Consider the following 14,046-nt stretch of genomic DNA (forward strand, 5'->3'; position numbering starts at 1 on the left):
ATACAGCTTTCTTTTTGTTAGCAGTTTTAGAGTCTTCTGCTATCTCGTCATTGGGTCTTTTCCCCTTTATAAAAAAGCTTTCCAGTGACATTTGATTTTTACTGATTTTGGCTGAGGTTATCTTGTGGGCTTACCAAAACTGACTGAGACAAGTGTGCAGTGCAGGAAAGAGGTCGGATGGAAGTGGTAAATAAAATAATCGGTGGGCCACGTGCATAATAAAATTAGTGTTGGATTCTCACTTAAAGCCTGCCACCAGATGCAGCTGTACAATTAAAGTACATCAACTCAGTTGCCACTATGTAACTGTCACTTGCCACTCACCGATAGTGTTTTGATATGAGTCTGCAAGCATTCAATTTATTATGGTCTCTGTGCAGTCAAATCTCTCTGCTAATGTTATTCTGTATTTGCAGACACTTCAGCGCTAGCATCACTGTCTCAGCTTCACCTCAGATCATCAGGCATTAGATTCTCATAAGGAGTGCACAGCCCTGTGCAGTTCACAATAGGGTTCGCGCTCCTATGAGAATCTAATGCCTGATGATCTGAAGTGAAGCTGAGGTGGTGATGTTAGTGCTGGGGCATGGCTGCAAATAGAGATGAAGCTTCGCTCGCTTGCCTGCTGCTCACTTGCTGTGCAGCACGGCTCCTTACAGGCCACAGACATGTACCAGTCTTTGGTCTGGGGATTGGGGACTCCTGATTTGCATAAACTTAATGATAACCACACTTCATAAATCCAGAAGTGAGATACATAGCATAAGACATGAGGGAACAGAGAGAAAATCCATAAAACACCACCCAAATTAAAATAACAGAAAAAAAAAAAAAGACAAAAGAAACAATGGAGACACCAAGCTAGACCAAGATAAATTGGCTATAAATCTCATATTTGAGGGAGCCTCCCTAAATGCAAATGGACTGAACTCACCAATAAAAGGCACAAGTACCAGATTGGATCCCCACCCCAAACATGTTCTGCCTTTAAGAAACATTCACCTACAAAGAAAAATATAGACTCAAAGTGAAAGGGTGAAAAAGGATGATTCAAGCATTCAGAGAAAGGTGGTTATAGCTGTACTTATATCTGATGAAATAAACTTCAAGATAAAATAAAAAGTAAGGAGAGAAAATGATGGACACTTCATAATGATAAATAGAAACATACATCAAGAAAACCTAACACTTATTAATCTCTATGCTCCCAATCAGGGAGCATCAAAATATAAAAGCATCTACTAAAAGAACTAAATAAAGAAACTGACAAAAACACAATTATAGTAAGTGAACTAAAAACTCCACTGTCAGAGATAAACAGATCATCTAAAAACAGAAAATTAATTAAAAAAAATAACATCCTTAAGTAATATGTTAGACCAATTGGACATAATCAACATTTACAGAGCCTTTCATCATAAATCAGTAGCTTATACATTCTTCTCTAGTGCACATGGAACATTCCCGAGGATAGATCATATATTCAGATGAAAAACTTGCCTCAACAAATTTAAGGAAATTGAAATGATACCGAGCATATTCTCTGATCATAATGCTTTGAAACTAGAAATCAACTGTAAAAATAAAGCAGGAAGAGCCATAAATATGTGGAGATTAGACAACATGCTACAGAAAAATGACTGGGTCAGATAAGAAATAAAAGGAGATCAAGAAATACATAGAAACAATAAGAATGAAAGTAAAACATATCAAAACTTTTGGGACACAGCAAAAAGGTTAATAAGATGGAAGTTCGTACCTTTTATTTCCTTTAACTTTTTTTTCTTTTTTTTAGGCGAGGCAACCGTTGGTCGACCTCACAGATTGCAAGGACCTCATCAATTTATAATCTCTTATATTTTTTTTTTATTTTTTACGCCTACAGCACCTGGTCTTCCTAAGTTGTCTCCCATTCCAGTACTAACCAGGCCCGACCCTTCTTGGCTTCCAAGATCAGATGGGATCAGGCTTGTTCAGGATAGCATGGCCATAGATGGAATTTCATATCTTGAGGCCTATCTCAAGAAACAAGAACAAGCCCAAATAAACAACCTAATGCTACATCTTTAAAAGAAATAAAGAAGAACAAACGAAGCCCAAAGTTAGCAGAAGGAAGGAAATAATCAAAATTACAGCAGAGCAAAGGGAAATGGGAACAAAAAGACAATAGAAAAAAATTAATGCTACAAAGAGCTGGTTCTTAGAAGATTAATAAAATTGACAACCCTCAGGCTAGACTCACTACAGAAAAAAAGAAAGTACACTAATAAGCAAAATCAGGAATGAAAAAGAAGTTATAACAGATACCACTGAAATACAAAAGATCATATGAGAACACTATGAAAAATTTTATGACACCAAATTTAAAAGTTTAGAGGAAATGGAGAAATTCTTAGAAATATGCAATCTTCCTAGACCAAATCTTGAAGAAATGGAAAATCTAAATAAACAAATCAACATTATAGAAATTGAAGAAATCACCAAAAAGCGTCCCAAAAAGTAAAAGTCCAGGACCAGATGGTTTCATCAGTTCATTCTATCAAACATTCATAGAAGATTTAATATCTATTCTTCTCAAACATTTCCAAAAAAATAGAAAAAGAGCTAATATATCCTAATTTGTTTTATGAGGCCAACATTACCCTAATACCAAAACTTGGTAAAAACAACAGAAGAAAAGAAAACTACAGACTAATATCTCTCATAAACTCAGATATAAAAATCTTAAATAAGGTATTAGCAAATCAAATACAATAACTCATTAAAAGCATTAGACACCATGCTCAAGTGGACTTCATTGGAGAATCACAAGAATGGTTTAACATATGCAAATTGATTAATGTGATATACCATGTAAACAATATTAAGAATAAAAATCTTTTGATCATATCAATAAATACATAACAAGCCTTAGACAAGATACAGCATCCATTTATGATTAAAACACTTAATAAAATGGGTATACAAAGAAAGTACTTCAATATAATAAAGCTCATATATAACAAATCCTCTGCTAATATTATACTTAATGATAAAAAAAAAACAAAAGCCTTCCCTCTAAGATCAGGAATGAGATGAGGCTATTCACTATTATCACTATAATTTAATATAATAATGGAAGTCCTAGTGAGAGCAATCAAGAAAGAGAAATAAATAAAAAGCATCGAAGTAGAGAATGAAGCCAAACTGTCACTTTTTTCAGAGGACATGATTCTCTATCTAGAAAACCTGAAAGACTCCACCTAAGCGCTATTAGAAATAATAAACAAATACAGTAAATTTCAAGGTACAAAATCAATATTCAAAAATCCATTGCATATTTATTCACTAACAATGAATTTTCAGAAAAAGAAATGAAAAAAAAAAAAGAATAAAATACCTAGGAATAAACCTAATGAAACATGTGAAGGACCAATACACTGAAAACTATAAGACACTATTAAAAGAAATTGAAGAAGACTCAAAGAAATGGAAATATAGCCCATGTTTTTAAATTGGAAGAATCAATATAGTTAAAATGACCTTATTGCCTAAAGCATTATACAGATTTAATGCAATCGCCATCAAAATCCCAATGGCATTTTTTTTTAAAGTAGAACAAAAAAATTATCAGATTTAAATCAAAACATAAAAGACCCTAATAACCAAATTAATTCTGAGGGAAAAAAAAAGAACAAGGCCAGAGGTATCAATCTGCCCAACTTCGAATTATATTACAAAGTGACAATAATCAAAGCAGCATGGTATTGACAGAAAAACAGACACGCAATTAAACTGAACTGAGAGTCCAGAAGCAAACCCCCGTATACATGGGCAAATAACTTCTACAAAGGAGCCAAAACCATACAATAGAGAAAGGAAAGCCTCTTCAATAAATGGAGCTGAGAAAACTGGAAAGCCACCTGCAAAAGAATGAATCTAGACTGCTGTATATCACCATATACCAAAATTAACTCAAAATGGATCCAAGACCTGAATATACCTGAAATAATAAATTGCATAGAGGAAAACATAGGTACTAAACTCATGGACCTTATATTTAGAGAGAATTTTATAAATTTGACCTCAAAAACAGGGGAAGTAAAATCTAAAATAAATGAATGGAATTATATCAAACTGAAAAGCTTCTGCACAACATAAGAAATCACCAACAAGGCAAAGAGGCAACCATTTAAATGGGAGAATATATTTTCAAACAATACCTCCGATAAGGGACTATTCTCCAAACTATATAAAGAACTCATATAACTCAACAACAGAAAACAAACAATCCAATTAAAAAAATTGGCAGTGGACCTAGACAGACATTTCTCTCAAAAAGTTATCGAAATGGCCAACAGATATATGAAAAATGTTCAAATCACCAGCTATTAGGGAAAGGCAAATCAAAGCCACAATGAAATACCATTTCACACCAGTTAGAATGGCTATCATCAACAAGACAAGTGTTGATAACGGGTGTTGGAGAAGTTGTGGGGGAAAAGAAATGCTTGTACATCACTGGTAAGAATGAAATTGGTTCAACCACTATAGAAAACAGTATGGAGTTTCCTCAAAGCACTAAGAATTGAATTACTATATGATCTAACAATCCCTATTCTGGGTATTTACCCAAAAAAATTGAAAACATTTATCCACAAAGATAAATGCACCACGATGTTCATAGCAGCATTATTCGCGGTGGCCAGGAAATGGAAGCAACCGATGTGTCCTAAGATAGATGATTGGATAAAGAACATGTAGTACATATGCACAATGGAATATTGCTCAGTCATTAAAAAAAGTGAAATATTGCCATTGCGACAACATGGATGGATCTTGAGATAATCTTGCTAAGCAAAATAATTCAGACAGAAAAAGTTGAAAACCACATGATGTCACTCATATGTGGAATATAAACCTGAAAGCAACAAATAAGTATGACAAACAAGCAGAGACTCATGGACATGGACAGTGGATTAGTGGTTACCAGAGGGAAATGGGGGAGGGGGTGGCAAGTGAGGGTAAAAGGGATCAAATTTTCGGTTACAGAAGGAATTCCAACTTTGGATGCTGAACGTACAATGCAATATATATACGACTTACTGTTGAATGATACACTTGAATCTTATTTGATTTAATTAGTCAATGTCATCTCAATCATTTTTAATAAAAAAAAAAAAAAGACTGTGGTACTGACACAGAAACTGACAAATAACAACAGAACTGAATTGAGAGTACCAAAACATACCTTTATAATAAATGAGAAATCTGTATATTGTTTCAAAATCAGTGAGAAAATTGGTAAATGGCACCAGTATAATTGCCTTACAACAGAGAAAAACAGATTGAGAGCCATACCTTTTGTCATACATAAAATAAACTCCAGATGGAGAAAAGACCACACTGTAAAAGGCAAAATTAAAGTTAATAGAATAGAATAGAATAGAATGTTTTTAACATTTGCATGGAAAAAAAAATTCCTTTAATGAGATATACAGATTTTTATGGGGAGATTTATTGATTTAACTTCACCAAAATTAAATAGTTTTTTTTTTCAAAGCAAAACATCATAAAATAAGACTAATTGGCTGGTAAAAAGAATAAGAAAACATATTGTTCAACTATTTAGCAAAAAAAAAAAATTCACACACACAATCTATAGAACATATAAGGAAAAATCAGCAAGAATAAGAGTAGAACAACAATAAAATGGGCAAACAATATAAATAGGTAATTCTCAATATGAGAAACCTAATTGGCTCATAAATAGATGTTGCTAAATTTCATAGGTAATCAAAGAAATGCAACTTAAAACGTTAAGAGAGAGCACTCTATAACCATCATATAACAACAATAAAACATTTAGGCACTGTCAAGTATTGGTGAAAATATGGGGAATAGAAATGTTTATACACTGATGATGGGAGTATACACTAATACGGTCATTCTAGGGAACAATCTGTGAGCATTTAGGGAAATTAAGCATTCCTGGGGATACATCCAAGAGAAACTCTTACATAAAGGTTTGAAGAGAGAAACATCAGTGAAGATAGTCATCACAGCACTGCTAGCAACAACTGAATTATTAATAAACAATTAATAATAATTATTTTTTTATTTTGCTGTTCATTTCTCACAAACTATTTTGGGTAATATCCTCTTGACCCTCTGCACTCTTATTTTTCTATACACTGCTTTCATGAGCAGTCTATTCACGTCTTGAGAAAATCTTCAATAGAAATTGAGCTGACACTTAGCCCAAGAATCTTCTTTAAGATCTTTACACTTCAAAACTGAAAAAGGCACCCAGTCATAGGCACAGAAATATGCCTCTACAGTGTTCTAGGAATGCTTTATAACATAACTCTATACTACCACATAACCATTATTCCTGAATTATCAGAAATGGCAGACGCCGTTGTTGAAAAGAAAGAACTCTTTTTTTTTTTCTGATATGTGTGTGTACTGTAGATGGATAAATCAAATTTGTATTAAAAAAGAGAAAAAAAAATCTGTAGAGATGCTGGCTACTGACCATAATTATATTGCTTAACAAACAATCCCCAAATTCAGTATTTTAAAACAAAAATATTTTATTCCCATGGATCCGCAAGTCATTTTAGGTGGCTTTTCCTTCTGACTGCAATGGCTGAGACAGCACTGCTGATCTCACTTGGGCCCTCTATATTGTGGGTCAGCTGGGATTTAGCTTATCTAGGCCGGGATTGGCTCAGCTCAGTTTTTTTTTTAAGCTGCAGATTATCAAGTCCACTGTGCAACTCTCATCTTCCTTGGATCTGTAGGCCAGGTGGGACATGCTTCTTCACAGTGTTGAAGAGGCATATGAGTATATATTAAATCATGCAAACACAATCCAAACTCTTGCTTGCATCATGCATCTAACATCAAAGCAAATCACAAGACCAAGCCCAAAGTCAAGGGGCAGGGAAACACATTGCAGACATAATAAAGTGATGGCCAAGATGTAGATGCAGGAGGAGGTGAAAAATTGGACCGAATAAATCAATCTCCCATGGAATTCCGTATTTGGTAAGTCAAAGGTAGTTTAGAAACAAATAAGAATATATAATACATAATAGCAACCGGGTTTGGAATAACTTACATACTGAACACATTATACAAATGATCTAGTTTAACTCATGAAAGGATCGTGCCAGGTAGACAATATATTCACTTCATGCTGGAATTTGAATCCTGTCTGTCTAACACCAAAACCCATGTGTGCTTTTCACTCTACCATGCTACCTTTATAATGCACAAAACTGTAATAGTATCAAAAACATGAATCCAATTGCTTAGAAGTGTTATGAGGTGCAGGGAGCATCTGTATTGCCGGATATTTATTGGATGCATAAATTTGTGCTGAATGAGTAGAACAGACATTTGATTCCCAAATTTTCCTATGAATCAAAATAACCTGGAGTGGTATTTATCTTTCTTTCTTTCTTTCTTTCTTTTTAAAACTGGATTCCATGATCCCACTATAGAACTACAGAATTAAAATATCTAAGGGTGCAAAACAAGAATATATTTACAACAAGCTTCAGTTGATCTTGGTACAGCCCTCTGAGCACCACTATTTGAGAACAGTTGCAATTGGTCATTTTAAAATCATAATTACCTGGGAAATGTTCATATCTGCATCAATACTGCTTCCACTCCAGTCCAGGAAGTAACTTAATATAAGAAGTTAAAAATTAGATATACTCAAACAGATCATTTCTTGAAAGGTTGCAGAGAATTAGATAAGACTGATGTGTGAAATATTTAGGACCTGATTCTCAGATGAGAAAGGGATCAAGTCTAAGTAGTTATTCATAGGAAAATATCAAATATATGGAGATGGACTAGAATGTAGAATAGAATGGGGTTGTGGTTAAGAAAAAAAAAAAAAGAAGGGAATTACAAGAAAATAAATAAGTACCACAAAAATAAGTGCAGCTACTATGTATTAAGTGCTTATCATGTATATATGCATTATTTCATTTTATTCTCTACAACAAACTTATGAGGTTGCTAATCTTATCCTTAATTTTAAAATGGAGAAACAGAGGCTCTGAAAAGTTCTATAAAAGATCATACAACTAGTAAAATATGAGATTTTATATCAGGCCACTGTAAGAATGACATCACAAGTATGGTGGCGTGAGGGGTCCCCTTGAACTCTCCCCTTGAAATTACAACAAACTGAACAGCTACAACCCAACAGAAAACACCTAGCCTAACACAAAAACACATCTGAGAGATCTGCACATTAGAGCATCTGACGGTGGGCAAATCTGATGAAGAAAGGAGAAAGAAAGAGAGAGAGGAAGAGACCTGTGCCACAGACACAGCTTGGAGTTCCCTGTAAAACTTGGGAAGAAGAGAGGAATCATGTTGAGGTGTGCACTCTCTGTACTCTAAGCATTTCTGCCTAAGTGATATACTATGGGGGCAGAACCTAGTGATCAAGGAAGAGATGGAATACAGAGGTGTGACGGCTATGTTCTAGCAGCCGCCATTACCAGGCAAAAGGCCTGATCATGGAGCCTGGCCGCCTTTCTCTACCCTCTTAGAGCCCACCTTCCCAAACCATACCAGAACTAAGGGAAGGCCCTGGGGAAACTGCAGCAGCGAGTGTGAGGCTGCAGAGCAGAGAGTCTGCAAAAACTGAGGAGAGGAAAATGGTGGCTGGTTTCAGTGTCCGAGGTGGAGATACTGAGTTTGGGGACTGAAGCCTGGTGGTCAGCATTACTAGAAGGAAAACAGCCACAGGCACACCAGAGGCCTCTCCCAACCCACCTTACTCCCGCCCACCCAGGCTGACCCAGGCAAAGGCACATGGGCATCTCAGGCAACACAACACTACAGCTGGCTGCTGAAAGAGCACCAGGACTTCAGGGGTTCTTCACAGGCTCAGATTGCCCCATCACATTATCCCGCAGGGAGGAACCCTGGGACCAAGGCAACCTGGTCACAGAGGAGATACACGCCTCCCTAGGGAATAAAGGGCTCTTTTATCCCACACAGCAGAGATCCGAGAAACCTGGCAGTGTAGGAGTTTTGTGCTCTGCCTACTGGATAACAAAAGAAAAACCTCTTCTTATCAATCTACTAAAGAGAGATCACTCTTAATAATAATAAATTTTCAAAAAGAGTGCATCCCATTAATGCCTAGGTAAAGAATGAATCCATCATATACCATGAACTACCAAGGTGATTAATCAGCTCAGGAAGAAAATGAAAAATCTCTAGAAAATGAACTTAAAGATATAGAAACATGCAATTTAAATAACAGAAAATTCAAAATTATAGTTTCCTAAAATCTCAATGAGATGCAAGTAAATTCAGATAAACAGTTTAAGGAATTCAGAAATAAAATTAGTGAACAACAGGAGTATTTTATCAAAAAGATTGAAACTTTAAAAAATAACCAAATAGAACTTCTAGAGCTGAAGAACTCAATAAAAAAGATGAAGAATAAAGTTGTGAGCTTAGGAAATAGGGCTGACCAGATGGAAGAAAGAATTAATGTTATCAAAGACAGAACTCTAGAAATGATGGAGATGGAAAAAGAAACTTGAGAGAAAAAAAATGAAAGAACTCTATAAAAAATATCTGACTCCATCAGAAAGAACAATATAAGAATATTGGGTACACCAGAAGGAGAAGAAAAAGAGGAAAGAATGGAGAGCTTATTCAAAGAAATAATCAACGAGAATTTCCTAAACCTATGGAAAGAACTGGATCATCAAATCCAAGAAGAAAACAGACCATCTAATTATAAAGGCCCAAAAAGGCCTTTACCAAGACACATTATATTAAAACTGTCAAAAATTAATGACAAAAAAAGAATTCTCAAGGCAGCCAGGGAAAAGAAGACGGTAACCTATTGAGCAAAATCCTTAAGATTATCATCAAAATTTTCAGCGGAAACTTTAAAAGCTAGGGGGGGAGTGGAAACAAATATTCAAATTATTGAAAGAGATAAATTTCTAGCCAGGAATAATATATCTAGCAAAGTTCTCCTTTAGATATGAAGGAAAAATAAAGACCTTTTCAGACATACAGACTGAGGAAATTTTTCACCATAAGGACTGCAATACAGGAAATACTGAAGGGGGTTATTCTATCTGAAATGAAAAGACATGAAGATATATACTATAAGTAAAAAGACTGACAAACAGACAAAAACAGAAAATTGCACCCTTAGTTAGAACGGAGTATTATACACTTAAAAATTATATGATGGTTAAAGGATTTACAAACTTTTAAAAGGAGAAGAAGACAATAGATACTGCAACTCAGAAATGAACTCACAATATAATTAGAGATAATTCAAGATAACAAAAAAGAAAGAAAAGAGGAGAAGAAAAAGGTCTGAATTTAAAAAGTGGAATGCAGATGAGACACGTGCAGAAGAAAAAGGCCTATTGTGTATATGAAACATTCTTTATCATAAACTTAATGGTAAGCACACAGACAAAAGAAATCCAGGATTGAGACATCTAACATAGAAAAGAGAAAATAGAGAGAAAAATCATAGAATACCACCAAACTAATATAACAGATAGAAACATAAGGGCAAAGAAACAATGAAGACATTAAGCTATCAGAAAACAACAACAACAACAACAAAAAGGCTGTAAAACAATAAACTCAGTCAAAATTTTGTATATGATAGAGGCTTTGTTCATCTGCTTTTATGATCACATCAAAGATGTGACTGAAACATGAAGCAAACAGCAGGCAGAGTTACCTGAGAGTCTAGACGAACAAGCCCTACAACTAGGGAGAGAAATGAGAAAACACTCTGCAACAGGAGGAGGTAGGAAAGGGCAAGGACAAGAGGCTGCCCAGGCGTGGGCAGCTGAGTAGGACAGAGGCTATGACAGCTGCAGATGCCTCTTAAAGGGGCTGTGTTTCTGTATGGATTTTAGCGATGACAGAATTGCTCACTCTGAACACCAGCACAGGGTTAGCTGCTCAGGGGGCATCAGGGGGACATTGAATTGTCAGAACTAGGGCCAGAGAGGAGGCTTTCTCCCGGACAGAAGTGGTAGCAGTATCCATTGTTCTTCTGTTGAGCCCTCCCTTCTTTCAGTGTGAGAATGCAGTGCCACCATAGCTGAAATGTCATTGAACCTGATAACAGAGGTTGTTCTGCCCAAAGAAGTCCCTGAAACTCTGCCTCCCCCAACTTATGGCCCCAGCTAAGCCACATCCAGTTATGCCCTCAGGGAGTCAGGTGCTCCTTGCTAAGCAGTGCCAAAACTTACACTGGTGGCATCTGGCCACAATTTCCGGCATGGTTTCTTGAGGTAACTATAAGCAGTGTAGATTGCTGGCTGAATCTTAACAAGTGGTCCCAGAGGGACACAGGCTGGGGCTAATTTTGGCCTGCCGCTGAAACTCTCTCACAACTGTGCCTCTGGACACCTACTATACAAAGCCATGCTAATAAGACTGAAAGACTTAGGAACTTTGCTTAGTACATAGAAACATACATGGAAAGGCAGCCAAAATGAGAAGACAAGGAAGCAGAAACCATATGAAAGAACAGAACAGAGACCCAGGAATAATGGAGTCAAGCAATCTACCAGATTCAGAATTCAAAACACTGGTTATAAAGATGCTCAGTGAACTTAGAGGAGGAATAGATGAATTCAGTGAGAACTTTAACAAAGAGATAAAAAACAAAAATGGAAATGGAAATTTAAAAGGGAACCAGTCAGAAATGAAGAATACATTATCCGAGATGAAGAATACGTTAGAAGGAATTAACACAGTGGATGAAGAAGAGAATAGAACCATCAACATAGAGGATGGAGAAGCCAAGGTCACCCAATCAAAATGACAAGAGCAAAGAAACCAAGAATATAATAATAATTTAAGAAGTCTTTGGGAAAAAATTAAGTGTCAAAACATCTGTTTAATAGGGGTACCTGAAGGAGGAGAGGAAGAACAAGAAATGGAAAAGCTTTTTGAAGAAATGATGGAAAACTTCTCTCACTTGATAAAGGAAATTGACATAAAACCTCAGGAAGCTCAGAGAGTCCCAAGAAAGAGGAACCCAAAAGGCCCACACCAAGACACTTATCATAATTAAAATGCCAAAGGTTACATACAAAGAGAGAATCTTAAAAGTGGCAAGAGAAAAGTAGTTAGTTAACTACAAGGGAGCACCCATATGACTGACAGCTAATTTCTCAAAAGAAACTTTGAAGGCCAGAAGGCCTTGCCACAAAATATTTGACATGACGAAAACCTAGGATCTACAACCAAGAATACTTTATCTAGCAATGCTATCATTTAGAGTTGAAGGACAGATAAACAGCTTCCCGGACAAAAATAAGCTAAAGGAATTTATCAACACAAAACCACTAATCCAGAAAATGTTGGAGAGACTTCTTAAGAAGAAAAAACATGTGTCAAAATGACAAATAAAAAAGGTAATAAGTACATTCCTGTCAACAATTACCTCAAATGGAAAAGAATTAAGTGCTCCAACCAAAGGATAGGGTGGCTGAATGGATAAGAACACAAGACCCCTACGTATGCTGCCTACAAGAGACTCACTTGAGATTAAGAGACACACACAGACTAAAAAGAAGGGGATGGAAAAAGATATTGCTTTGATGGACATAGAGGATATTGTGCTAAATGAAGTAAGTCAGATAGAGAAAGACAAATACCACAAGATTTCACATACATGCAGAATCTTAAAGAGCAAAATAAACAGCAATAACAACAAAAACAGAAACAAACTCATATATACAGAGAATATTTTGAGGGCTACTAGACAGGAGGGAGTTAAGGGGTTGGTTAAGACGGGCAAAGGGATTAAGAAATACAAATGGATAGTTACAAAATAGTCACAAAGATATAGAGTATAACATAAGGAAAATAGTCAACAATGTTGTAATAAATATGTAAGGGAGAAGAAAGGTACTAGATTTAGTGGCGTGATCACTTGAACTCTTAATCACTATGCTGTACAACCAAAACTAATATATTATTGTATGCCAACTATAATTGAAATAAAACTTCATTGAATTGTATAATATGAAATAAAAAGGTAGAGCGTCTCAATTTTTTTGAGATGGCGAAAATGTTAAAAATCAGATTGTGGTGATGATTGCATATATGTGTAAATATAGTAAAAACCACTGAATTGTACACTTTGAATTGGACACCTCAATGAGGTAGTGTGTAGAATGTGGGTTATATCTTAATAAAAGTTGTTTACATAAATTTTAAAAAACCTCATCTATCAATAATCGCCCTAAATGTAAATGGACTGAACTCACCAATAAAATGACATAGAGCAGCATATTGAATCAAAAAAACAAAACCCAGCCATATACTGTCTTCAAAAGACACATCTCAGCTGCGAGGACATATAGACTCAAAATGAAAGGGTGAAAAATGATGCTCTAAGCATATGACATCCAGAGAAAATGGGTGTAGTCATACTTATAGCTGATGAAAGATGAAATAGACTTCAAAATAAAAAAAAGATAAAAAGAGAGAAAAATGGACACTTCATAATGATAAAAGGGGCAAAATATCAAGAAAACATATTACTTATCAATATATATGCTTATAATTGGGGGGAACCAAAATATATAAAGCAGTTACTAACAGAACTATAAGGAGAAAATGACAAAAACCCAGTTATAGTAGGAGACCTAAATACCCCATTTTCAGCTATGAATAAATAGATCATCCAAACAGAAAATCGATAAGGAAATATCAACAATAAATGACACATTAGACCTGTGGACATAATGAACACTTACAGAGCCTTTCATCCCAATACAGCTGCTCATAAATTCTTCTCTAGTGCATGTGGAACATTCTCAAAAATAGGCGATGTGTTGGAACACAAAACTAGCCACAACAAATTTAAGAAGATTAAAATTATACCAAGCATATTCTCTGACCGCAATGTTTTGAAACTAGAGATCAACTGCAAAAAGAAAGTGGGAAAAACAACAAATATGTGGGGATTAAACAACATGCTACTAAAGAACAACTGGGACATTAAAGAAATAAAAG

At 35.4% G+C, this 14,046-nt stretch overlaps 1 pseudogene; it reads right to left on the bottom strand.

The window, feature by feature from the left end:
- Nucleotides 1-1,876: 1,876 nt before the first annotated feature.
- Nucleotides 1,877-1,995, bottom strand: LOC120600262 (uncharacterized; annotated as a pseudogene).
- Between the last annotated feature and the right edge of the window lie 12,051 nt (nucleotides 1,996-14,046).

The sequence above is a fragment of the Pteropus medius genome, unplaced genomic scaffold (genome assembly GCF_902729225.1).
Source record: "Pteropus medius unplaced genomic scaffold, Ma_sr-lr_union100, whole genome shotgun sequence".
NCBI lineage: Eukaryota > Metazoa > Chordata > Mammalia > Chiroptera > Pteropodidae > Pteropus > Pteropus medius.